This window comes from Hyla sarda, chromosome 6 (assembly GCF_029499605.1).
Source record: "Hyla sarda isolate aHylSar1 chromosome 6, aHylSar1.hap1, whole genome shotgun sequence".
NCBI classification, from domain to species: domain Eukaryota; kingdom Metazoa; phylum Chordata; class Amphibia; order Anura; family Hylidae; genus Hyla; species Hyla sarda.
This window is the reverse complement of record NC_079194.1, coordinates 150,845,221-150,872,118: the sequence shown is the minus strand read 5'-3', so window position 1 is coordinate 150,872,118 and position 26,898 is coordinate 150,845,221. Positions and strand designations below refer to the sequence as shown.

At 44.2% G+C, this 26,898-nt stretch overlaps 1 protein-coding gene across 5 annotated transcripts in view; it reads right to left on the bottom strand.

Moving 5' to 3' along the window:
• Positions 1-18,462, bottom strand: part of BANP (BTG3 associated nuclear protein) — a 710,387-nt gene extending 691,925 nt beyond the window's left edge. For 4 of the 5 annotated variants that reach the window (XR_008845087.1, XM_056525545.1, XM_056525548.1 and 1 more), the window contains exon 1: positions 18,254-18,462. The gene's annotated coding sequence lies outside the window, so the exon portion shown is untranslated. Of the gene's footprint in view, positions 1-12,595; positions 12,616-18,253 lie in introns of those variants that run through there. The other variant, XM_056525547.1, reaches the window with a different exon arrangement.
• Between the last annotated feature and the right edge of the window lie 8,436 nt (positions 18,463-26,898).

Genomic DNA, 26,898 nt, shown 5'->3' with positions numbered 1-26,898 from the left:
TTTTTTGCAATGTTATAGCTCCCACATGGGTCTATAACACTGCACACAATGATCTTTTACATTGTTCAATTGTTTCTCATAGGAAACCATTGATCAATGATTCTGCCGCTTGACTGCTCATGCCTGGATCTCAGGCACTGAGCAGTCATTCGGTGATCAGACACCAGGAGGCAAGGTAAGGGACTGTGTCTCAGCTGTTCGGGATGTCGCGATTTCGCCGCAGCAATCCCGAACAGCCACCTGAGCTAACCGGCAATGATTTACTTTCACTTTAGACGCAGCGTTCAACTTTGAATGCCGCGTCTAAAAGGTTAATAGCGCGCGGCACCGCGATCAGTGCTGTGCGCTATTAGCCGGGCCCGACCCACTATGATGCTGTGGCCCCGCGTTATAGAACGGGAGCGGACTCAGGGCGTACAGGTATGCCCTGGGTCCTTAAGAGGTTACATGTAAAATGGAAAAAGAGGGGTGATATGAACTTTTAATATGGAAGGGGTTGCATTCATTAAACTTTTTTTTTTTTTTTTAATACACTTCATTAGGATAAATTATTGGATTCCTCATACATATCAATTCTATTGAACTCCATTGATCTGTGTTCATTTAGTTGAGCCTGCTCAAGGCAGGCTCAATCAAATACAGATCCAAGGGGGCAGCCATGGAAGGAGAGAAAACTTCTGTGCAAAGCTTCCAAGTGTGACCAGTGCCGGCTAAATCAGACATTGCTGTCTTCATAGATGGCAATATCTACGGAGAATATTCTGCCCAAAGAACGGACAAGTCTATTCTTTTGGAGGTGGAATTTGAGCAGCAGAATATCCGCCGCTAAATTTCCGTAGTCTGCACTGTGTAGCGGAATCTCACTGCCAGCAATGGGATTCTGCTGCTACGGAATTTCCAACGGAATTTCAAAACAGAATTCTGATTGGAAATTCCATAGTGTGAACTCGGTCTAATGTATTGCAAAAATAAAAGTAAGTATGTCTGATGATCAATGTCTAAAAGCTTGCAACTATAACTTGTAGATGGACAAACACATTCCTACACCATTCTGCAAAGATGTCTCATTGGGAAAAACCCATCCATAAACCGGTTCACAACAGCAAATATCTCTGGAAGACGGTACTTTTGAAAGCTCTACAAGACTTATGACAGACAACCCATGAGAGCTTAGAGATGAAAAAATGATTTTGGAAAGAGCCATCTGGCCCTGTATATAAAGTTACACAGAAACATCAGAGCTTGGGAGGACAGTTCGTACTTCAAACATGTAGTGTTGATGGTCGATGAATCGAAACCGTATAAAGGGTTTTGATTATCACAGCTGGATACATAAAACTTGCAGTTTAGATTTAAGCCAAATATCTTGCACCGCCCTTACATATGTAATGGGTAAAACAAGACTAAATGTGAAGTCCACATTAAAACTAAAACTCCTCCTTTTTAAAGGGGACCTGTGGCCAAACCCAAAAAATAGCTTAGGGTGCCCCGATCAAAAACCTTTCACATTTCCTTTATACACCCTTCCGTTCCTGAGATATGAGGATTTAAAAGTCCATCAGATGGACGCAAACTTAGCTTTAATATGTGTGATGGGTCTGATTGTATAGTCAGGGGGTGTAAATTTTGTACATTGCCTAGTACACACCCCCTGACTGTATAATTCCACCTGATTTTTACTCATAATTAAAATTACATTCATACCCAAATGACTGATTTCCAAACTATAAACCAATAAGTCTCATGAATGGAAAAGTGTATTAAGAGACTGTAAAAGTGTGTGTGATTAGGGCATCCTAAGCTTTTTGGGGGTTGGCCCACAGGTCCTCCTTACATAGCACACATCCGCTGCATATTTCCTTACTGATACCCCTGGATCATGTCCCAGGGTTTCCGGTGAGCTCAGCTGAGCTACCAGCAGCTTTAATTTTAGACACCGTGATCAGCATTGATCACAGCATCTAAAGAGTTAAATGGTGGGCACTGATGGGATTACTGCTACCTGTTATTAGCAGTGTGTCGGGCTACTCAAAGTAGCCGACAATTACTGTTTGAAGCGAGCACAGCTCAAGCACTTGCTCCAAACTCCATTGGTCCTTAAATACCAGGACATAAGAGCGTATTTGTAAACACTGTGGGGGGCATTTACAAAGAGTGTTGTGAATTTTTTACTATTTAAGAGCACAAAAGTTGCTGTAATAGTTGTGGACGGACATTGATAAATTTTGCTTATGCAACTTCTAAAAAAGTTGCAGATTTCGTGTGAAAAGTCGCATATACCCTGACTCAAAAGTCGCACATACCCTGACTCAAAAGTCGCACAGAGGGGGGGCATGGTCGCAGACAGAGAGCTCCGCACTAAAGCCCGCTATAGTGACTAATAGTGCTGGGCTGTATACCGGTTCATACCGAATACCGAAATTTTTGGGCTGCACGATATGAATTTTTCCCATACCGCAATACCGGTTGGGCCCCTCCCCCTTGTGAATGAATTAGCAGCGCTGTCTCCACATCGGGGAACTAATCATATGTGACCCGCCAGCGCTGTTCTGCTTCCCCCCAAATCATGTTATCTGCCAGCGCTGTTCAGCTCCTCCCCCCCACCACCAAATCATGTTACCCGCCAACGCTGTTCTACTCCCCCCCCCCCCCCCAGCGCTGTTCTGCTCCCCCCCAATTAACTATCAGCCCAGCAGGGTACTACTCACATATGTCACCCGCAAGCACTGCCCTCCTCCTCTTTGTTGCGGGCCGGCGGCGATGGAACTCTATACTGTACGCCAGTGGCCTCCAACTTGCGGACCTCCAAATGTTGAAAAACTACAACTCCCAGCATGCCCGGACAGCCAGCTGGGAGTTGTAGTTTTGCAACAGCTGGAGGTCCGCAGGTTTGAGACCACTGCTTTGCGCTGTATCCCTATGCCCGGGCTGCAAAAGATAAAGAAAATTAACTTTAACTTACCTACATCGGCCTTACGCTGGGGACGGGAACATCGGACAGCCATCAGCCTATCACCGACCGCAGCGATGTCCCGCCCCGGCCAATGAAAGGCTGAGCCCACTGTCATATAAGGAGCTCTGGCCGGCTTCTTACATGACAGTGCGTTTAACCTATCACTGGCCGGGGCGGGACATCGCTGCGGCCGGTGATAGGCTGACGGCTGTCTAACGTTCCAGTCCCAAGGAACAGCGTGAGGCCGACGTAGGTAAGTTAAAGCTTATTTTTCTTATCTTTTGCAGCCCGGGAATAGGGATACAGCGTACAGCAGTGGTCTCAAACCTGCGGACCTCCAGCTGTTGCAGAACTACAACTCCCAGCATGTCCGGGCATGCTGGGAGTTGTAGTTTTGCAACATTTGGAGTTCCGCAAGTTAGTAACCACTGGCGGCCCGCAACAAAGAGGAGGAGGGCAGTGCTTGCGGGTGGCATATGTGAGTAGAACTCCGCTGGGCTGATAATTTATTGGGGTGGGGGGGGGAGCAGAACAGCGCTGGCGGGTAACATGATTGGGGGGGGGGGGGTGAAAGAAATACCGTTATATACCGTGGAACTGCCATAAGTTACAAAAATACCGTGATACACATATTTGGTCATACCGCCCAGCTCTAGCGGCTAAGATACCACAAGACACCACTCCAAATTGCTACCTACTGACTCCGGAACATCAGCTGCCATGCCTGTGTAGCGTAGAAGGCAGGCGTAGATCTGCACCCTTCAATTTCACTTTGTATCCCGTAAGATGGCAACTATGGCCCTGTTGCCTCAGTGACGAGGACTCCGCCGAGAACGGGAGATAAAGCCCACCTGTCTCCGTTGCTCCACCGCAGAACCTCCTCAGACCCGACCCTGCACACTGCCACTGATGCTTCAGCTCCGGTTGTGGTGAGGACAGAATCGCCATGGGTGAGGGACCCCAGCTGCAGTGATGCAGCAAATTACAAGGGCCAGGCTCCTTCACAGAGATCCACGGCCTCCCCTGCTGGTGACTCGCCTCTGCACAGCTCAGAGTCCAGGCGCTCTCGACTGCTATCTTCTGCTGCTGGCATCGAGGTAGGAATTTGGGAAACTCCTTCACTTGGGGACCCTAGAACAGATGACCCCCTGGCAAACATGACAGTTTTTAATCAGTCTCTTATAGATACTACCCTCAGGGACATGTTGCTGATATTACGCACCACGTTTATGCAAGATATGCACAAGCTAGTTAACCCTATCCAAGCTTCAGTCCAGGCTATAGGGGACAGAACGGACCAGGTTGAACAGAAGTTTGGTGAATTCGCCACATCTTTTAACTCTCTTATTGATAAAAATGATGAACTGGAGGACGAAGTTCTCGCTTTAAAACTAAAAGTGGCAGACCCAGAAAATAGGAGCCGTCGCAATAATGTTAAGTTGCGTATCTGACATACCGGACTTTGTCCTCTCCTTGATTAAAAACTACATTAGCTGATTGCCTAGCAACTGACCTCATTATGGACAGGGCTCACATGATCCCCAGACCTAAGCACCTGGAGAAATTGATGGAATATGGACGTCGCAATAATGGCTTACCGGCTCCATGACAGATTTACAGTATATGCTGACATGTCTGCCGCCACCCTGCAGGCACGCAAGGCCCTTCTTATCACTGCAGCTCTCCACTCAAAGTAATGTACCGGTGGGGTTTCCCTGCTCACTTGCTCATCCGACATGAAAACTCCTTGCATGCTGTATATTTACGCCCAGGGCCGGTTCCCGATCTGTGAAGCGCGCTTCGTATCTGCAGGATCCCGGTTATAGCCAATCGGGCTGATGTCCGGGATTAACCCTTTAGACGCAGCGATCAAAGTTGATCGTGGTGTCTAAAACGGGAGACTATGCTGCTGGTTAGCTCAGTGGAGCTGTTCGGGACCACCACGGTGAAATCACGGCATTCCGAACAGCTGAGAGGACTCTCAGATCCTGGCTCCACGCTGTCCGTTCGGCATTTGATTTCTCCAAGCCTGAGATCCAGGCTTGAGTAATCAAGTGCAGATAACACTGATCAATGCCATCAGTGCCTGCAATCAGTGTAAAGCATGTTATAGCCCCCTATGGGAGCTATAACATTGCAAAAAAAAAAACAAAAAAAAAAAAAAGAGTTAATAAATGTGATTTAACCCCTTCCCTAAAAAAAGGGGGGATTCAAACTTTTACCATTTAAAAAAACCTAAAAATAAACATATGTGGTATCACCGCGTGCGTAATATGAGCCCTCATACCACCCCATACACGGAAAAATAAAAAAGTAATAGGGGTCAGAAGATTACAATTGTAAACGTATTCATTTTCGTGCATGTAGTTGTGATTTTTTCCAGAAGTACGACAAAATCAAACCTATATAAGTAGGATATAATTTTAATCGTAAGGACCTACAGAATAAACATAAGGTTGCATTTTTACCGAAAAATGCACTGCGTAGACACAGAAGCCCCCAAAAGTTACAAAATGGTGTTTATTCTTCAATTTTGTTGCACCATGATTTTTTTTTCCGTTTCGCCATAGATTTTTGGATAAAATGACTGATGTCAATACAAAGTAGAATTAGTGGCGCAAAAAAAAAGCCATAATATGGATTTTTAGGAGAAAAACTGAAAGGGTTATGATTTTTTTTTTTTTTAAATAAGGAGGAAAAAACGAAAGTGCAAAAACGCTTGGTCCTTAAAGGGGTATTCCAGGAAAAAACTTTTCTATATATATCAACTGGCTCCAGAAAGTTAAACAGATTTGCAAATTACTTCTATTAAAAAATCTTAATCCTTTCAGTACTTATGAGCTTCTGAAGTTAAGGTTGTTCTTTTCTGGCTAAGTCCTCTCTGATGACACCTGTCTCGGGAACCGCCCAGTTTAGAAGCAAATCCCCATAGCAAACCTCTTCTAAACTGGGCATTTCCCGAGACAGGTGCCATCAGAGAGGACTTAGACAGAAAAGAACAACCTTAACTTCAGAAGCTCATAAGTACTGAGAGGATTAAGATTTTTTAATAGAAGTAATTTACAAATCTGTTTAACTTTCTGGAGCCAGTTGATATATATATAAAAAGTTTTTTCCTGGAATACCCCTTTAAAGGGTTAAAGGCTCTTTTTTTGTACTGCGATTGGTGTTTTTTAAATCTATCATTTGAGCATATATGGAGCTGTTTGACCATTTTAGTTTGTTTTTTTCTAGGATGTCAAAAAAAAAATCCACAAATCTGGTACTTGGTATCTTTTTTCCCCCCTTATGCCATTACAGTGTAGGATCAATAACTTTATATTTTTATAGTTTAGACATTTACACAGCTACACCAAATGTGCTTACTTTTTTTTTGAGATTTTACTATGGGTTTGTTTTTTTTTTCAATAATAATAAAAAAAAAAAAATAAGCTTTTTTTACTTGTTTAGTTATTTTAAGAGACTTTATTATGCAATTGCTTACACAGGTCAAACATATGTATTATACTTAAACACATGTACTACAGTGAAATGTGAGATAGGTGATCTACTAGTACAGCTTGCCTATGGCATGGCAGGCTCTAATAGACCTGTCATGACAGCTATGAAAACCATGAGAAGGCCTCAGGCTGCAACGATAACTTTTCCATTGCATTACAGGGTAGCCGATCGGACCCTGAACAGTTTCTAACCACCTAGGATGCTACTGTCAGCCACTGTGTATGAGGAGGGATCTGCTACTAAACCATCCCCATATTATCTTTAGGGTGTATTCACACGTACAGTATCCTGCACAAATTTAATGTGCAGGATTTGAAGCTGCAGAGTTAAATGTAAACAAAATGACTGAATACAGCAATAAATCTGCAGCTTCAAATCCTGAGCATCAAATATGCGCAGGATACTGTACGTGTAAATACACCCTTAGGGCAAGGTAACACGAGGTGCATCTGCAGTGTATTTCACTCAGTGGATGCACCGACGGTAATCCCAGAGACTGCAGAGCGAGCTCCCGGCTGTGGCCAGGCGCCTGCTGTGCAGTCCATCTGTAGTCAACGAATTGCAGGCATATTTTACACGTGACCTTGCCCTAAAAGACGTTATCTAGCAGGATAGGGGTTGTTCAAACTATGGCCATTGTGCAGGATATAAAAAAAAAAATTAATAAAAAGAAACATTTGTTCACCTGATGCTCTACCACTATGCAATCTTCTTTCTGAGCGGAAGCGCGACTGTCGTCCCGGAGGAGCACCCGGGCCCAATGTTTCATATTGTAGCTGCAGTGTGACACATTGGGCCTCGGTGCTTTACAGCAACGACACGTGCATGATGATCAGTGCAGTACACCTGGGACATCGCTGGAAGTAAGTAAAAGGTTTACTTTTTTTTTTTACATATCCCACACAATGGCCATAGTTTGGGTAAATAAAAACCTCCTGTTAGATAACACCTTTAACCCCTTAAGGACGCAGGACGTAAATGTACGTCCTGGTGAGGTGGTACTTAACGCACCAGGACGTACATTTACGTCCTAAGCATAACCGCGGGCATCGGAGCGATGCCCGTGTCATGCGCGGCTGATCCCGGCTGCTGATCGCAGCCAGGGACCCGCCGGCAATGGCCGACGCCCGTGATCTCGCGGGCGTCCGCCATTAACCCCTCAGGTGCCGGGATCAATACAGATCCCAGCATCTGCGGCAGTTCGCGATTTAAATGAACGATCGGATCGCCCGCAGCGCTGCTGCGGGGATCCGATCATTCATAACGCCGCACGGAGGTCCCCTCTCCTTCCTCCGTGCGGCTCCCGGCGTCTCCTGCTCTGGTCTGTGATCGAGCAGACCAGAGCAGGAGATGACCGATAATACTGATCTGTTCTATGTCCTATACATAGAACAGATCAGTATTAGCAATCATGGTATTGCTATGAATAGTCTCCTATGGGGACTATTCAAGTGTAAAAAAAAAATGTAAAAAAATGTTAAAGTAAAAGTAAAAAAAAAGTGAAAAACCCCCTCCCCCAATAAAAAAGTAAAACGTCCGTTTTTCCTATTTTACCCCCAAAAAGTGTAAAAAAACATTTTTATAGACATATTTGGTATCGCCGCGTGCGTAAATGTCCGAACTATTAAAATAAAATGTTAATGATCCCGTACGGTGAACGGCGTGAACGAAAAAAAATAAAAAAAAGTCCAAAATTCCTACTTTTTTAATACATTTTATTAAAAAAAAAATTATAAAAAATGTATTAAAAGTTTTTTATATGCAAATGTGGTATCAAAAAAAGTACAGATCATGGCGCAAAAAAATGAGCCCCCATACCGCCACTTATACGGAAAAATAAAAAAGTTGGAGGTCATAAAAATAAAGGGATTATAAACGTACTAATTTGGTTAAAAAGTTTGTGATTTTTTTTAAGCGCAACAATAATATAAAAGTATGTAATAATGGGTATGATTTTAATCGTATTGACCCTCAGAATAAAGAACACATGTCATTTTTACCATAAATTGTACGGCGTGAAAACGAAACATTCCAAAATTAGCAAAATTGCGTTTTTCGTTTTAATTTCCCCACAAAAATAGTGTTTTTTGGTTGCGCCATACATTTTATGATATAATGAGTGATGTCATTACAAAGGACAACTGGTCGCGCAAAAAACAAGCCTTCATACTAGTCTGTGGATGAAAATATAAAAGTTATGATTTTTAGAAGGCGAGGAGGAAAAAATGAAAACGTAAAAATTAAATTGTCTGAGTCCTTAAGGCCAAAATGGGCTGAGTCCTTAAGGGGTTAAAGGGGTACTCTGCCTCTAGGCATCTTATCCCCTATCCAAAGGATCTCTGGGCCGGCACCACAGATTTTCGAATGCGGAAGCTTGGAGATTTTTGGGAACATTTATCAAATGTTAGGAGCGGAATACCGCTTTAAGGCTAGGTTCAGACTACGGAATCTCCAGGCAGAAAATTTCCGCCCGGAGATTCCGAGTGCGGCCAGTGCCGGCTGAATCAGTCGGCGCTAGGACTGCGCGGACACTGCGGTCTCCAATAGACTGCAATGTGTTCCGCGCGGATTTCCGCCTGAAGGAGGAGCAACGTCTTTCTTCAGGTGGTAATTTCTAAGCGGATTTTCCAAGCGGATTTTCGGCTTCACAAATTCCAAAGTGTGAATTTGTGAACGGAAACCCATTCACTACACTAGACCTTTTAGCAAGCGGAATTTCTGACGAAAATTTTACGACTGAATTTCTTTCGGAAATTCCGTAGTCTGAACCTAGCCTAAGGGTTATTGACACTAGGAAAAAAAAAAAATAAATAAATAAAAACAACTATGACATGTTGACCACACATGTCAAAAGTCTGAACACACCCGGTATCACTCCTGAGACCCGTTGTGATCACTAATTATTAGCTGGGGAAGGAAGCAGCAACGTGCCGCTCACTCCCAAGCTGTCAATCAAATCCAACCTTTTCTCACTTCAAGTCTATGCAGACTTGTAAGGGTAGGTTCGGACTGAAGAATTTCCAAGCATTATTACGCTCAGAAATTCTGATGCAGAAGAGTCCCATTGCTGTCAAAGGGATTCCGCAACACACAGAGTAGACACTGCGGAACTTCTACTGCTGAATTTCCACAGCCAAAAGAATGATCTTGGTCTTTAAATGCAATCTGCACAGAATACATTGTCATCTAATGTCTCCAGAATTTTTTCCAAGATTCTTCAGTATAAACCTAGCCTAAAAGGTCAGATCTGCGGGCCAGCCGGGGATTGGAGCACGCTGCAGCTCAATGCCCCAGATTATAACTAGAGATCCCAGAGGGTCCCAAAGTGAGACGCAATAAGATAAAAAAAAAAATTCTGACATGTTGGAAACATGTGAAAAGTTTCTCTGACAGTTCACACATTCAGGCTTTTAAATGCAATCACTAAAAACAAAACCAGTAACAGATAATAAATTAAACCCTTTAGGTGATTTTTTGCTTTTTCACTATGGTTTTTTCCTCCTCGCCTTCTAAGAACCATAATGCTTTTTCAATTTTCCATCTACAGACCCATTTGAGGGCTAGTTTTCTACACCACCAATTGTACACTGCTCAAAAAAATTAAGGGAACACTTAAGGGACGTTCACACGTACACAGATTTGATGCGCAGGATTTTATGCACATGATTTTCTGCTGCAGATTTCAATGTAAACTAAGCACATGATCTGCATATTTAATTGGTACCATATTTGCTTTGATTGATCTTTAAATTTATTTTCTTTCTAGTGTTAGAAGTTACAAAATAACATTAATTTTAACCTGTAAAAGGATGAAGGCTGTACAGATATGCCCTTGTGTCCTCCGTTGTAAACATCTTATCCCTACTGTGGGGGTCAGGCCGCTGGGCACCCCATCGATCACTGCTGCAGCACACGTCATTCGGTGCACAGAGCAAACTCCGTTCCGTGCCCGATGACTGGACATGCCACCCCCACGCCCCCTCCATTCACCTCTATGGGAGGAGGCGTGACGGCTACGTACTAGCCGCCACGCCCCCTTCCATACACATGAATGGAGGAAGCATGGCAAGGAGTCATGAACGCGGAAGCTACGCGCTTCCGTGTTCCGGACACCACAGGCGCCAGCCCAGATATTGCGGGGGTCCCAGCAACAAGATCCCTGCGATCTAACATCTTATCCCCTATCCTTTGGATAAGGGATAAGATTTTAAGAGTGGAGTAACCCTTTAACCCCTTAACGAGGCAGGACGTAAATGTATGTCCTGGTGAAGTGGTACTTAACGCACCAGGACGTACATTTACGTCCTATACATAACTGCGAGCATCAGAGCGATGCTCAGGTCATGCGCGGCAGGTCCCGCCGGTAATAGCGGACATTCGCGCAGATGTCCGCCATTAACCCCTCAGGTGCCGTGATCAATACATATCACGGCATCTGCGGCAGTGCGGTGACTAAAATGGATGAACGGATCGCCCACAGCGCTGCCGCAGCGATCCGATAATCTGGAACGGCAGACAGAGATCCCCTCTCCTGCCTCAGCTGCCTTCCAAGGGTCTTCTGCGCTTGTCTGAGATCGAGCAGACCAGAGCAGAAGATGACCCATAACAATGATCAGTGCTATGCCCTATGCATAGCACTGAACAGTATTAACAATCGAATGACTTTTATGGAGTCTATTAAAGTGTAAAAGAGATATATATATATATATATATATATATGTGTGTAAAAAAAAATTTTTGAAAAATTCCCCCTCCCCCAATAAAAACGTAAATTGTACCATTTTCCCCATTTCACCCCCAATAAGTGTTAAAAAAAAAAAAAATGTATAAACATATTTGGTATCGCTACGCTCGCAAATATCCGATTAAAATACATATGTTCCTGATACCGTACAGTGAGACCGTAAAAAATATATAAAAACTCCCCAAATTGCTGCTTTTTATAACATTTTATTCCAGTTTTATATATACAAATATGGTATCAATAAAAAGTACAGATAACGGCGCAATAAATGAGCCCTCATACCGCCGCTTATACGGAAAAATGAAAAAGTTATAGGTCTTCAAAATAGGGGGATTTTAAACGTACTAATTTTGCGCCTTTTTTTTTTTTTTAAGCGCAACATTAATAGAACAGTATGTAATCAGGGGTATAAATTTTAATCGTATTGACCCAAAGAATAAAGAACACATGTAATTTTTACCGTAAATTGTACGGCGTGAAAACGAAACCTTCCAAAATTTGCTAAATCTTTTTAATTTTCACACAAAAATAGTATTTTTTTTGGTTGCGCCATACATTTTATGGTAAAGTGAGTGATGGCATTACGACGGACAACTGGTTGTGCAAAAAAGAAGCCCTCATACTAGTTTGTGGATGAAAATATAAAAGATATGAGCTGTCCAGAGTAGGAGCAAATCCCCATAGAAAACCTATCCTGCTCCGAACAGTTCCCGACATGGACAAAGGTGTCAGCAAAGAGCACTGTGGTCAGACAGAAAGGAAACTCAAAAAGAACTTTCTGTGGAACATATAGCAGCTGATATGTACTAGAAGGGTTAAGATTTTTAAATAGAAGTAATGTCATCAGTTTATAAAAAAAAAAAAAAAGATATGTTTTCCAGAGTAGCCCCTTAACCTGTTACGGTCCAAGAGCGTACCTGTACGTCCTGAGTCCGCTCCCGTTCTATAACACGGGACCACGGCGTGGCCCCGCGTCATAGCGGGTCGGGCCCGGCCTCTAACAACGGCCAGGACCCGTGGCTAATATAGCACGCGGCATTGATCACGCGTGCTATTAACCCTTTAGACGCGGCGTTCAAAGTTGAATGCTGCTTCTAAAGTGAAACAAAATCACTGCCCGTTAGCTCAGGGGCTGTTCGGGATCACTGCGGCGAAATCATGGCATCCCGAACAGCTGTAGGACACGAGGAGGGTCTCCTACCTTGTCTCCTGGTGTCCGATAGCCGAATGACTGCTCAGTGCCTGAGATCCAGGCATGAGCAGTCAAGCGGCAGAATCATCGATCACTGGTTTCTTATGAGAAACCAGTGATCAATGTAAAAGATCAGTGTGTGCAGTGTTATAGGTCCCTATGGGGACCGGCCATGTATGTATCCGTGACCTGAGGAATAAAGTACCAAGTAACTGCAATCCAGTGCCTCCTCTATTTTTTCCTCAACGTGGATTCCCTATGGGAGCTATGACACTGCAAAAAAAAAAAAAAAAAGTGAATAAAGATCATTTAACCCCTCCCCTAATAAAAGTTTGAATCACCCCCCTTTTCCCATAAAAAAAAAAAAAAATGTCCGAATTATAAAAATATATCATTAATTAAACCACACGGTCAATGGCGTATGCCAAAAAAATTAGTGCATTTTGGTCACTTTTTATATCATGAAAAAATTAATAAAAAGCGATCAATAAGTCCTATCAAAGCAAAAATGGTACAGCTATAAAATTCAGATAAAAAAATGAGCCCTCATACCGCCCCATACGCATATAAATAAAAAAGTTATATGGGTCAGAAGAAGATGACAATTTTAAACGTATACATTTTCCTGCATGTAGTTATGATTTTTTCCAGAAGTACGACAAAATTAAATCTACATAAGTAGTAGGAATCGAACGATTATCGGTATGGCCAATATTATCGGCCGATAATCACGATTTGGGGCATTATCCGTATCGGCAATTACCTTGCCGATAAGCCGATATTGCCCCGCCCCCACCACCAGTTTTATAATTACCTGTTCCCGGAGCCCACGCTACTTCTTGCTCCTGCTGCGTCCTGCGTTACGCTGTGCGCAATTACCAGTGACGTGACGTGCGCGACGTGACCATCAGTGCGCACAGTGACAGTTCAGGAGGACGCCACCGGAGCCAGATGTGGAGTGGACCCCGGGAACAGGTAATTATAAAACCGGGGATGGCGGAGGCAATGGGGCCGGTGCGGTGCGGGGGTCGGTCGCGGATCGGTGGGGCGGTCACGGTGTGGGGAGCGGTGATAGGTCTCAGGACCCCCGGACAGGCAGGGGAGAGAAGCGGGTGGCGGCAGCGGCCTATGGCACCGCAAAAGCCACTGCAGTGCATTGATTTAAAGCGCCCGCTTTAAATCAATGATCTGCAGCGGTGTCGCGGGGGGATAAATAGCCGATAACTTATACCGGAATATCGGTATAAGTTATCGGCCATCTGCCCTAACCTCCACTGATTATCGGCCCTAAAAAAAACGATATCGGTCGATCCCTAATAAGTTGGGTATCATTTTAATCATATGGACCTACAGAATAAAGAGAAGGTCTCATTTTTTCCGAAAAATGTACTGTTTAGAAACGGAAGCCCCCAAAATGTACAAAATGGCGTGTTTTTTTTCCAATTTTGTCTCACAATTACTTTTTTTTCCATTTCGCCGTACATTTTTGGGTAAAATGACTGATGTCTTTACAAAGAAGAATTGGTGGCGCAAAAAATAAGCCATCATATGGATTTTTAGGTGCAAAATTGAAAGAGTTATGATTTTTTAAAGGTAAGGAGGAAAAAACGAAAATGCAAAAACGGAAAAACCCCGGGTCCTTAAGGACATTTACGCATGCAGCGATACCACATGTTTATTTTCGTTTACAATTTTTTTTTAAATGGGAAAAGGGGGATATTCAAATTTTTATGAGGGAAGGGGTTAATTCACATTTATTAACATTTTCTTAACATCATTTTTTAGTCCCCAAAGGGGACTATTACATGCAATCCATGAATTGCAAACACTGTTCAATGCTATGCCATAACATAGATCAGTGTTATTGGTGCTCAATTGCTCCAGGCTGCTGAGGATTCCTGGAGCATCGAGTCAATGATCGGATGGTGACGAGGCAGGTAAGTGCCTTTTCAAGTCCTATCAGCTCAGCGGACACTGCGTTTTTAAAGTGGTGGTCCTGATCAGCTCCGATGAGCTCCGGGAATTGATTTTTTTTCTCTACTTAGATGCCGCAGTCAACTTTGATTGCGGCATCTAAGGGCTTAATGCCATGCATCACCGCAATCGGAGATGTCCGTCATTAGACACAGGTCCCACTCTATGACGCGGGCTCAGCTCCTGAGCCCCAGTCATAAAAAGTGAGCGGGCGCAAGGAGTACAGGTACGCCCTGCGTCCATAATACATTTACAAATGTGTCAATTCCACGTTTAGGGTATGTTCACACTGCGAAATTCCACAAGCGGAATTACATGCAGTGAACATTAGCATCAGTGTGAATGGGTCTTCCGCGAAACCCTTTCACACTGAGGAATTTAAGCAGAGGACAATTTCACAGCTGAAATTGTTCTGTGCAAAGAAAGAACATGTTCATTCTTAGCTCGAAAGTCCACAAGCACTGCATAGCCGTCAACGGTGACGGTGCAGTGCTGCACGGTCTTACCAATTAAGTATTTTGCGGCAGCTGCCAGAAATTCCGCAGTGTGAATGTACCCTTATATTTGTTCACATTATTTTATTTGCAAAATGGGGGTGATTCAAACTATTTTTTGGAACAGGTTACTTCATATTTATTAACTTTTTTTTCACCATAGGAGACTTTCTTTAGACTGCATACACTGTTCAATGCTGTTCAGCATTGATCAGTGTTATCAGCGCGCCATTGCTTTAGGCTGCTATGGCTTCCTGCAGCATAAGAGCATGAGGAGGCAGGTATCGGCCCTGCTGCCATCCCCTCAGCTGATTGGGACCCCACGATTTGGTTTTGGTGGTTTCCATGAGCTCCGAGATAGGAAACAAAGTTTACCACATTTAGACAAAATAACTGATTGCAGCGTCTAAAGGGTTAATGCATGATATAGCTGCTGAGTACGCTTAATATGGAGGGAGAAGGACATGCATGTACGTCCTGAAATGATACAGGAACATATAAAAGGAAAGAGATTTGTCCTTTTAATTCCTGGCTTTCTGTTGAAAAATTTACGTTCAAAAAACCTGAGCGTGTGAACATGCCCTAACAATACTAAGACATACTGATATTTCAGTAGTTGTTAAAGGGCATGTGTGGCTTAAAAGGTGTACTCCAAGTGAAAAACTTTTTTGTTGTGTGTGTGTGTGTGTGTGTGTGTGTGTGTGTGTGTATGTATGTATATGTAAACTGCCTCCAGAAAGTGAAACAGATTTGTATATTACTTGTTAAGTACTTAGCTGCTGTTTTACTATAGAGGAATTAGAGTTGTTCTTTTCCATCTGACCACAGTGCTCTCTGCTGACACCTCTGTCCATGTCAGGAACTGTGCAGAGCAGGAGATGTTTGCTATGGGGATTTGCTCCTATTCTGGTCAGTTCCTGACATGGGTGGAGGTGTTAGCAGAGAGCACTGTGGTCAGACTGAAAAGAACAACTCAACTTCCTCTAGATCATACAGCAGCTGATAAGTACTGGAAGGATTAAGATTTTTTTTATATAAGTAAAATACAAATCCTTTTACCTTTCTGGCACCAGTTGATTAAGGACGCAGGGCGTACCTATACGCCCTGCGCTTAAAACTGGGTCACGCTGTTATCCCGCATCACGCCGTGTCAGTCCCGGCTGCTATTGATAGCGGGGGCCCTGGGCTAATAGCGCGCGGCACAGATTGTTGTGCCGCCCACTATTAACCCTTCAACCCTTCGGGCTGATCGGGACTATTGCAATAAAATCACCTGAGCTACAGGCTTGAGCAATCAACCCCCTATTACGCTGATCCATGCAAAGCTATGGCTTTGCAGGGATCAGGGTAAAAAAATTAGTGTGTGCAGTGTTATAGCCCCCCATGGGAGCTATAACACTGCAAAAATAAAAAATAAAAGGTAATTTAACCACTTCCCTAATAAAAGTTTCAATCACCCCCTCTTTTCCCATAAAAAAAAAAAAACCTGTAAATAAAAACATGGTATCGCTGCGTGAATAAATTTTCGAACTATAAAAATATATAATTAAACCACACGGTCAATGGCGTACGCGCAAAAAAATTCCAAAGTCCAAAATAGCTTATTTTTGGTCACTTTTTACATCATTAAAAAAAATGAATAAAAAGCGATCAAAAAGTCCTATCAATGCAAAAATAGTACCGATAACTTCAGAACAAGGCGCAAAAAATGAGCCCTCATACCGGGTATCATTTTAACTGTATGGACCTACAGAATAAAGATAAGGTGTAATTTTTACAGAAAAATGCACTGGGTAGAAACGAAAGTTAAAAAATGACATTTTTTCTTCAATTTTGTCGCTCAATAAAAAATGTTTCCGTTTTGCCGTAGATTTTCAGGTAAAATGACTAATGTCACTGCAAAGTAGAATTGGTGGCACAAAAAAATAAGCCATCATATGGAATTTTATGTGCAAAAATGAAAGCGTTATGATTTTTAGAAGGTGATGAGGAAAAAATGAATGCAAAAACTGAAAAACGCTGAGTCCTTAAGGGGTTAAAGGAGTACTCCGGTGTACACTTTTTTCATTTTATCTCGTCCGGGCTGCAAAATAAAAGAAAACACACTTTCTCTTACCTGCCAACGAGCCCCCGGAGCTCCGGTACACTCCGGTACAGGTGTTCAGTCCCCGGGCTGTATTCTTCTTACTTCCTGTTAGGCCAGCACGTCAAACGGAGCTTCAGCCTATCACCGGCCGAGGCGGGATATCGCTGCGGCCGGTGATAGGCTGAAGCTCCGTGTGACGTGCCGGCCTAACAGGAAGTAAGAAGAATACAGCCCGGGGACTGAACACCTGTACCGGAGCTCCGGGGGCTCGTTGGCAGGTAAGAGAAAGTGTGTTTTCTTTTATTTTGCAGCCCGGACGGGATAAAAGGAAAAAAGTGTGCACCGGAGTACTCCTTTAAAAAGAAATTGCTTCATACTAGAGTACCCCTTTAAGTCATCAGTTTAAATGATTTGGTGTCCTGAGTGCACACAAGTGTTCTAGTTTATACGCATACCCAATAGCCAACAGGGCAGTAACCTTCCGCAGCCTGTTTTCTCTATGTGGAGTAAGCTCCAGGACAGCAATCTGTCTGCGGAAGGTATGCCTGTTCAGGACCAAAACGTAGTGGGGGAGATCAAAACCTGTCCAGAGGAAACGTTGGCCAAAGCAACCAATCAGATCACTAATTGCATTTTTAACAAGGCCTCTGTAAAATGAAAGAAGCAATCTGACTGGTTGCTATGGGCAACTTTTCCTTTGCACAGGTTTTGATATATCTCCACCAGTATGTTTATGTGAATCAAATACAATACAAATCTCTTCTGAATACATATGCAAAGTTGAAGTAATATATGCATAAGAAGCACTCCTACTCCAGCACATAAACTGCTGCAGACCTGCCCTTTATCTTTAGAAGACGACTATTGTGAAGCAGATGGCAGGGTTACCCATAGCAACCACGCAGACCACCGCCTCACCACCGTCGCAATTTACTGCGCTAAAACTTCTCCACAACTCAAGACATATATGAAATTACCACACGATACCACTCCACACAAATATCCATCACCAGTAGGTATTAACCCCTCACACTCCTATTCACAAGGTCACTTGACGAGGCCATTGCAGCTTTACATGACAATAATTTCTTAGTTAGGCCTCGGAGGAGGCAGTGCCGGGTGTACACTAGGCCTCAGCGACAATTTCCCTCAGTCTGCCTCAGTCTGCATCAGGCCTCCCTTCCCGCCCTCCTCCCCGCTCTCTCCTTATCCCCGGGAAGAACGGACGATCTCTGGGGAGCCGGGGAGAACGGCGAGTAGGCCCCGATATCCCTAAGAACCCGCAACTCCACCGCTCGTCACCAGTTACCGTTTGGGGGCGAGTTCTCGTGGTGTTTTGTGGGCGATAATGGCGTCCTTCCTCGCGAGAGAATCCAGCACCTCCTCTACTCCTCGCTGCCGCGGTTACCAGACTGCGCCTGCTCGGCCTGCGGTGGGGAACGCAAGCGCAATTCCACATTGGGCGACGCATGCCACCTAATGGTCAAAACGTGGAAGTGCAACTCCAGGAACGTTTGTGAGCACGTAAGGAGTCCGATCACTTGACATTATTATTATTAATATTTTTATTATTAACCCCTTGGGGATGAAGCCCATTTTGACCTTAAGGACGAGGCCAATTGTCGTGTTTGCACTTTCATTTTTTCCTCCTCCCCTTCTAAAAATCATAATGCTTTCAATTTTCCACCTACAGACATCACACCTGACATCACTTATTTTATAACATAATCTGTGGTCAAACAAACAAAAAAAAAGTATTTGTGGGGTGGAGTAAAAAAAAAAAACCGCCATTTTGTAACTTATGGGGGCTTCCGTTTCTACGCAGTGCACTTTTTGGTAAAAGTAACAACACCTTTTCTTTATTTTGTAGGTCCATACAGTTACAAAGATACCCAATTTATGTAGGTTTTATTTTATTTTACTACTTAAAAAAATAATAATTACATGCACCAAAATTGATATGTTTAAAATTGTTTTCTTCTGACCCCTATAACTTTTTTTTCCGTATATGATGCTATATGAGGGCTCATTTTTTGCACCGTGGTCTGTAGTCTTTATCAGTTCCATTTTTGTTTTGATTGGACATTTTGATCACTTTTTATAAAAAAATTTATGGTATGGGAAGTGACCAAAAATGCACAATTTTGGACTTGTATTTATTTTTTTCGTGTACGCCATCGATTGTGCAGTTTACCCTTATATTTTAATAATTCGGACATTTACGCATGCAGCAGTACCTGATATGATTATTTTTATTTTTTTTATTTTATTTTTACAAAATGGGAAACGGTGGGGGGGATTCAAACTTTTATTAGGAAGGGGTTAATAAACTATTATAAACTTTTTTTAACACTTAATTTATTTATTTTTAGCAATCTTTTGATTGCATATACTGATCAATGCTATGCCATAAAATAGCATTGATCAGTGTTATTGGCGCTCTGCTATTTCAGCCTGCTGAGCAGGCATGGAGCAGCAGATCACAGATCGGACAGTGAGGAGGCAGGTGAGGAACCTCCTGCTGTCCAGATAGCTGATCAGGACATCGCGGTTTCACCACGATGGTCCCGATCAGCTCCGCTGAGCTGCCAGGACATTTTCCTTAATTTTTAGGCGCCGCAATCAACTTTGATCGCTGCGTCTAAAGGGTTAATGCCGGGCATCGGCCCGATCGGCGGTGCCCGACATTAACCCTGGTTCCTAGCTGCTGATAGCGATCGGGACCCACCAGGTTTGACGTGTACTTTGCTCGTGAGAATGCTTCAAACCCTGGTAACGGGACTCAGTGCATACAGGTACGCCCTCCGTCCTTAAGTACCGGTACGCAAGGGCGTACACATATGCCCTACGTCCCCAACAGGTTAATGACACAGACCATTTTTGGCCTTAAGGACACAGACAATTTTATTTTTGCATTTTCATTTTTTCCTTCTAAAAAGCATAACTCTTTTATATTTCCATCCACAGACGAGTATGAAGGCTTGTTTTTTGTGTGACCAGTTGTCCTTTGTAATGACATCAATCATTATACCATAAATTGTATGGTGAAAATTTTTTTTTGATGTGGATGTACTCAATCTGTGTGATGGTCCGAGAACTTTCGCCTGGTTGTATCCTCAACCCACCTTAAATATTGAAAAAATAGAAAGTAGAAGAATTGAGAGGTTCTCAAGGACTGTGAATGGGTCTGTGTATAGTATATAAGAATTATTACATAGGGATAAGACGCGTTTCGGACCTAAGTGGTCCATCCTCAGTGATCATCACGTAGGTCCGAAACACATCTGATCTTATTGCCACAGACACACATCATAAAAAGAACTACATCTACCATTTGGAAAGAACTACATTGCTATCAGGCAACCAACTTACCTACAACCATCTGACCTCTGACAACGCTGACCTCTCACAACGTAGACCGATACCACCACAAGGAAGGGAGACCGGTGAATCAACCTTGGAGGCGGCGAGCTCAGCCAATGACCGGTCTGTTGGAAGACAGACCCCGCCGCTGGATCCCACTCCGCCGCAGCCATCAGGACACCGAGGACCCCAGTCCCTCTATGGTCAGGTAAGCGGTACATTGTACCATGAGGCTTACAAATTAGATTGAGGCCACCGAGCCGCCCTACATAGACCGGCCGCCGAGCCGCCTTGCAGCTGTCCTGGCACTTTCCCCCACCTGACTTGTGTGACCGCTGTGCCACCATAAGGGGAAGTACCACTGCACTATCATTGAACTTAGTAACAGCATTGAAGGATTTGTCTGTCCTATTTTTCTATTGTTCTATTGCTGCCGTGCGATACTCTGGAAACAGTGGGCTATTTTTCATGTAGCTCCAGAGGTTGTAAACTGTTGTTCTGTAATCAAGACTTTAAGCCATTCTCACATAAGAACTGTGGCATACCATACCCATTGATTATTTTTTGTGGCATTATTCACAATTTTGTCATCTGTATTTACTATATTTCCTTTATTATCTTAATTATTTGTATTGTGTGTATAGGAGAGGAGTGCAAGGGCCCTGCATCTCCCTCTCCACACTGTCTTTTGATTATTTAAATGGTAACTGTCATGAAATCAAAAAATTGATATGTTGTAGTACTTAAGTACTACAACATATCTCTTAGGCTGGGTCCACACTACGTTTTGTCCCATACGGGAGCGCATACGGCAGGGGGGAGCTAAAAGCTTGCGCTCCCGTATGTTACCGTATGCGCTCCCGTATGTCATTCATTTCAATGAGCCAACCGGAGTGAAACGTTCGGTCCGGTCGGCTCATTTTTGCGCCGTATGCGCATTTACAACCGGACCTAAAACCGTGGTTGACCACAGTTTTAGGTCCGGTTGTAAAAGCGCATACGGCGCAAAAATGAGCCGACCGGACCGAACGTTTCACTCCGGTCGGCTCATTGAAATGAATGACATACGGGAGCGCATACGGTCACATACGGGAGCGCGAGCTTTTAGCTCCCCCCTGCCGTATGCGCTCCCGTATGGGACAAAACGTAGTGTGGACCCAGCCTAATATAGTTTAATAAAAAAAAGTTTAAAATCACTTTTAATTTCGGCCAGTAGGGGTCGCCCTCCTAGTGTCCGAATGCATTCGACAGTGACGTCACTACAGAATTTCATCTCATTTGAGCCTGGCAACTAGTCGAAATTCAGTCACTGCGGTGCTCGCTCCCGCCTGTCAATCAAACAGGCGAGAGCGAGCACAGTGAAATCCAGGGCTGCGCATTGGCTCCCTGGACTCACACACTGGCCGCCTCCCTGCTGCATATTCTCCCTGCAGCAGGGAGGCACATGGCTCTTACCTCTCCTTACAGCCGCGGCTCCAGTGGGGATACGCCGCCTCCTCACTGCTCCTCGCAGCTTTGTCCTGTCATTACCAGGGGGAGCGCGTTATACGGAGAGGGGAGCACCATTTACAGGAGGGCCCATCACACACTGAGCAACAAGCGTGTGCCCGGCCTCCTGTCATGCTCCTACACTCTGGTAACTCTCTCTATGTTTCTGGAGGACTTTCAATCCTCCAGAAGCATAGAGACAGTTTCCAGAGTGTACGGGCATGACAGGAAGCCGGGCACACGCTTGTTGCTTGCTACGGACCCCCGCTCATGGTCCGGCACAGGTGAGGGGGGGGGGGGGGAGGGGCGATATTGGTCAGGGGCTGGTTGTCTTCCAACACAGGGTGCCTCCAGTTGTTTCACCACTACAACTCCCAGCATGCCCTGACAGCAAATAGATGTCAGGGCATGCTGGGAGTTGTAGTGGTGAAACAGCTGGAGGCATCCTGTCAGGAGAACTAAGGGCGGAAGTCGGCCCCCAGCAGGCATCAGTGACGTGGTGCCTGCTGGGGAAGTCTGCCTGGTAGTGAGCACACTACCAGGCAGAAAAAATGCCATTTTTAGCATAATAAAAAAATAAATAAAGGCAGGGAGGGGGTTAGGGATAGATGGGCAATAGACAGGGACAGAAGAAAAAAAAAAGAGGATGGTGGGAGCTACCCTTTAATTGAATAAATATTCTTGTACCTTGGACCTTTAGTTTTTGTGTCATTTAGTTACATTTTTATTTTAGATATATTGTCACTAGCTACAACACACAGCTATCAATACACTTGACACATTCTGCTCAGTTTGATACAGTTACATTTCATATCCCACAGCTACATTACACATTCTACACAACACTTGCTTTATATTTGAACATCCTATTACAATAATACTACCATTTTTTCACAATCAACACCACCATCTAAGTCTTATCCCTATGTAATAATTCTCATATACTATACACAGACCCATTCACAGTCCTTGAGAACCTCTCCATTCTTCTACTTTCTATTTTTGAAATAAAAAAAATACTATTTGTTTGGGGAAATTGAAAAGAAAACCACAATTTTGGAAGGTTTCGTTTTCACGCTGTACGCCCTTGGTCCTTAAGGTGTTAATAATAATATTAATAATATTGTTATTATCATTACGGTGCCAGAACAGTGGACCCCCCTACATGTGACCCCATTTTCGAAACTACACCCCTCATGGAATTTAATAAGGGGTGCAGTGAGCATTTACACCCCACTGGCGTTTGACAGATATTTGAAACAGTGGACTGTGCAAATGAAAAATCAGCCACCCCTGTGCAAATCACCTCAAATGTACATGGCGCAGTCTCCCTTCTGAGCTTTGTTGTGTGCCCCCAGAGCACTTTGCGCCCACATATGAGGTATCTCCGTACTCGGGAGAAATTGCATTACAAATTTTGAGGGTCTTTTTTTACCTTTTACCTCTTGTGAAAATGAAAAGCATGCGGCTACACCAGCATGTCAGTGTAAAAAATTAAATTTTTATACACTAACATGCTGGTGTAGACCCCAACTTCACCTTTTCATAGGGGTTAAAGAAGAAAATTTGTAAGGCAATTTCTCCTGAGTATGGAGATACCCCATATGTGTCCCAAAACTGTTGCCCTGAAATACGACAGGGCTCCAAAGTGAGAGAGCGCCATGCGCATTTGAGACCTAAATTGGGGATTTGCATAGGGGTGGACATAGGGGTATTCTATGCCAGTGATTCCCAAACAGGGTGCCTCCAGCTGTTGCAAAACTCCCAGCCTGCCTGGACAGTCAATGGCTATCCGGCAATACTGAAAGTTGTTGTTTTGCAACAGCTGGAGGCTCCGTTTTGGAAACAGTAGCGTACCAGATGTTTTTCATTTTTATTGGGGAGGGGAGGGGGGCTGTGTAGGGGTATGTGTATATGTAGTGTTTTTTACTTTTTATTTTAGGTTAGTGTAAGTGTAGTGTTTTTAGGGTACAGTCACATGGGCAGAGGTTCACAGCAAGTTTGCAGCTGGGAATTTGAGCTGCAGTGCAAAATTTGCGCCATCTCAAACTTGCAGCACTCACTGTAAACCTCCGCCCATGTGAGTGTACCCTGTACATTCACATTGGGGGGAGGGGGGGCAAACATCCAGCTGTTGCAAAACTACAACTCCGAGCATGCCCTTTGGTTTTGCATGCTGGTACTGGAGTTGTAGTTTTGCAACAGCTGGAGGCACACTGGTTGCAAAACATGGAGTTAGATAGCAAACTGGTGTTTCGCCACCAGTGTGCCTTCAGCTGTTGCAAAAACTACAAATCTCAGCATGCAGTTACAGCAGAAGGGCATGCTCGGACTTGTAGTTATGCAAAAGCTAGAGGCATACTGCTACAACTCCCAGCATGCCCTTTGGCTGTCCGTGCATGCTGGGGGTTGTAGTTATCTAACAGCTGAAGGCACACTGGTTGCAAAACACTTGAAAGTTTATTACTTAACTTAGGGTTTCCAAACCAGTGTGCCTCCAGCTGTTGCAAAACTACAACTCCCAGCATGCATGGTCTGTCAGTGCATGCTGGGAGTTATAGTTTTGCAACAATTGCAACAGGAACTGAGGTAGGAAACGGACAATGTTTCCCAACTATTGTGCCTCCAGTTGTTGCAAAACTACAACTCCCAGCATGCCCAGACTGCCCAGGCATGCTGGAAGTTGTAGTTCGGCAATATCTGAAGGATCAGATGTTGTCGAACTACAACTTCCAGCATGCTTGGGCAGTCTGGTATGCTGGGAGTTGTAGTTTTGCAACATCTGGAGGTCCACAGTTTGGAGACCACTGTATAATGGTCTCCATTCTGTTCTCTTCCAGATGTTACAGAACTACAACTCCCAGCATGCCTGGACAGACTGAGCATGCTGAGATTTGTAGTTTTGCAACATCTGGAATATCACAGATTGGAGACCATTATACAGTGGTCTCCAAACTGTGGACCTCCAGATGTTGCAAAACTACCACTCCCAGCATGCACAGAAAGCCAAAGGCTGTCTGGGCATGCTGGGAGTTGCAGTTTTGAAACTCCCAGAGGCAGCGGTGAGATCGCTTTACGGTGATCTCACTGCTGCCAATGAAGATGCCGCCCTGCTGCTGCAAACTCACCGCCGGGACGCACCACCTCCGGGACCACTCGGGACACCGCATGGCCGGGTAAGTGATGCCGGGGGACGGGTAAGGGACACTTAGCAGAGCGGTGTGTGTCTCGATCCCCGTGATCGGGACTCACACACCGCGCTGCTAAGTATTCTCATAGCGAAACGCTGCTATCAGCTAGTCAGATTTGACTAGCTGATAGCAGCGATAGCTGGGGGGGGGGGGGGGGGGGATGAAATCCCCTGTGGTCGCATGGTAAGATGGCTGGCTATCAGTGATAGCCACCATCTTACCGGGCGCTGCGGGATGCCGCGAGTAGCGGCAAAAATGTTCATGACGTACCTGTATGTCATGGGTCGGGAACACCTTGCCACTCATGACGTACAGGTATGTCATAGGTCGGGAAGGCGTTAAATAGGCAGGCGAATTTTAAAACCAACAGGGACTCTTTCTGGCCACAATAGTGATAGAAAAGTTGTTTCAAGGGGACTAACACCTGGACTGTGGCGTGCCGTAGGGGGATCCATGGCAAAACTCCCATGGAATATTGCATAGTTGATGCAGAGTCTGGTTTTAATCCATAAAGGGCATAAATCACCTAACATTCCTAAATAGTTTGGAATAACATGCTTTAAAACATCAGGTATGATGTTGTATCGATCAGGTAGTTTAAGGGTTACGCCAGCTTCGCAGTGACAGACCAAACTCCCCGTTTAACGCACCGCAAACAACCTCAAACAGTCCATTTGCACAACCGTAAACTCCCCATTTGCACAAGGTTGGATACCAAGTTAGCCATGTCCCGTTCCTTGTCCTCACTGATGTCATTGAAGGTCTCTTCCTCCACCCAGCCACGTACAACACCAATGGTCCCCCCCGAAAGGTGACAACAAGCCCCCTGGGACACCTGCTGTGTTTGGTCTTCCACCTCCTCAAAGCCACCTTCCTCCTCTGACTCCTCTTCTTCAGACTCCTCTCTCTGCTTTGCCTCTCTCTGCGTTATTATAAGGTGTGTTAAGTAGTACTATTCCTATCAGTTTAATCCCTGTTACGTTCCCTTTCAGGGGACGTGTATATGGCATCGATTTTAGGAACTGGGAGATGGAAAAAGATGCTTGGTTGGTCCTCCTACTTCAAATTTGGGGCACTGTGCGTGCAATCTAATGTGCCACCAGATAGGAGTGGTGTGTTAAGTAGTACTATTCTTATCAGTATAATCCCTGTTATGTCCCCTATCAGGGGATGTTTATATGGCATTGATTTTAGGAACCGGGAGATAAAGATGGAAAAAGATGCTTGGTCCGACCTCCTACTTCAAATTTGGGGCACTGCGCATGTTCCACCAGATAGGAGTGGTGTGTAAAGTAGTACTATTCCTATCTGGTGGCACAATAGATTGCACACGCAGTGCCCCAAATTTGAAGTAGGAGGTCGGACCAAGCATCTTTCTCCCGGTTCCTAAAATCGATGCCATATACATGTCCCCTGATAGGCGAAGTAACAGGGATTAAACTGATAAGAATAGTACTACTTAACACACCCCTTTTATGCACAAAGCGTTGTATGATCAGATTACACACATGTGCCATGCACGGCACATGTGTCAACTTGCACAGCAAAAACAAAAAAAAACTAAAATGTAGCCAGCACCTAAACCCAATACACGGGTGCACGCTGCTGTGCCAAGTACAAAACATGTAAAAAAAAAAAAGAAAAAATGGCAGCAGCACACTTGGTCAACAAAATGGAGGCTCTTAGCGCACTTTTTGATCAAAATGTGTTCCCCCATCCACCACGCGAAGGTGGCCTCATATCGGATGGGACCCTAACATTCACTAACCTCAGGCTGGGTGACATGCTGGATCCACTAACAACCTAAAACCACCTCCTGTGAAATTAGGGGAGGTGATGCACGGCTACAGAGGGAGCCACTCACCCCAAATTGCACAGCAAAAACAAAAAAAAAAAAAAATGTAACCAGCAC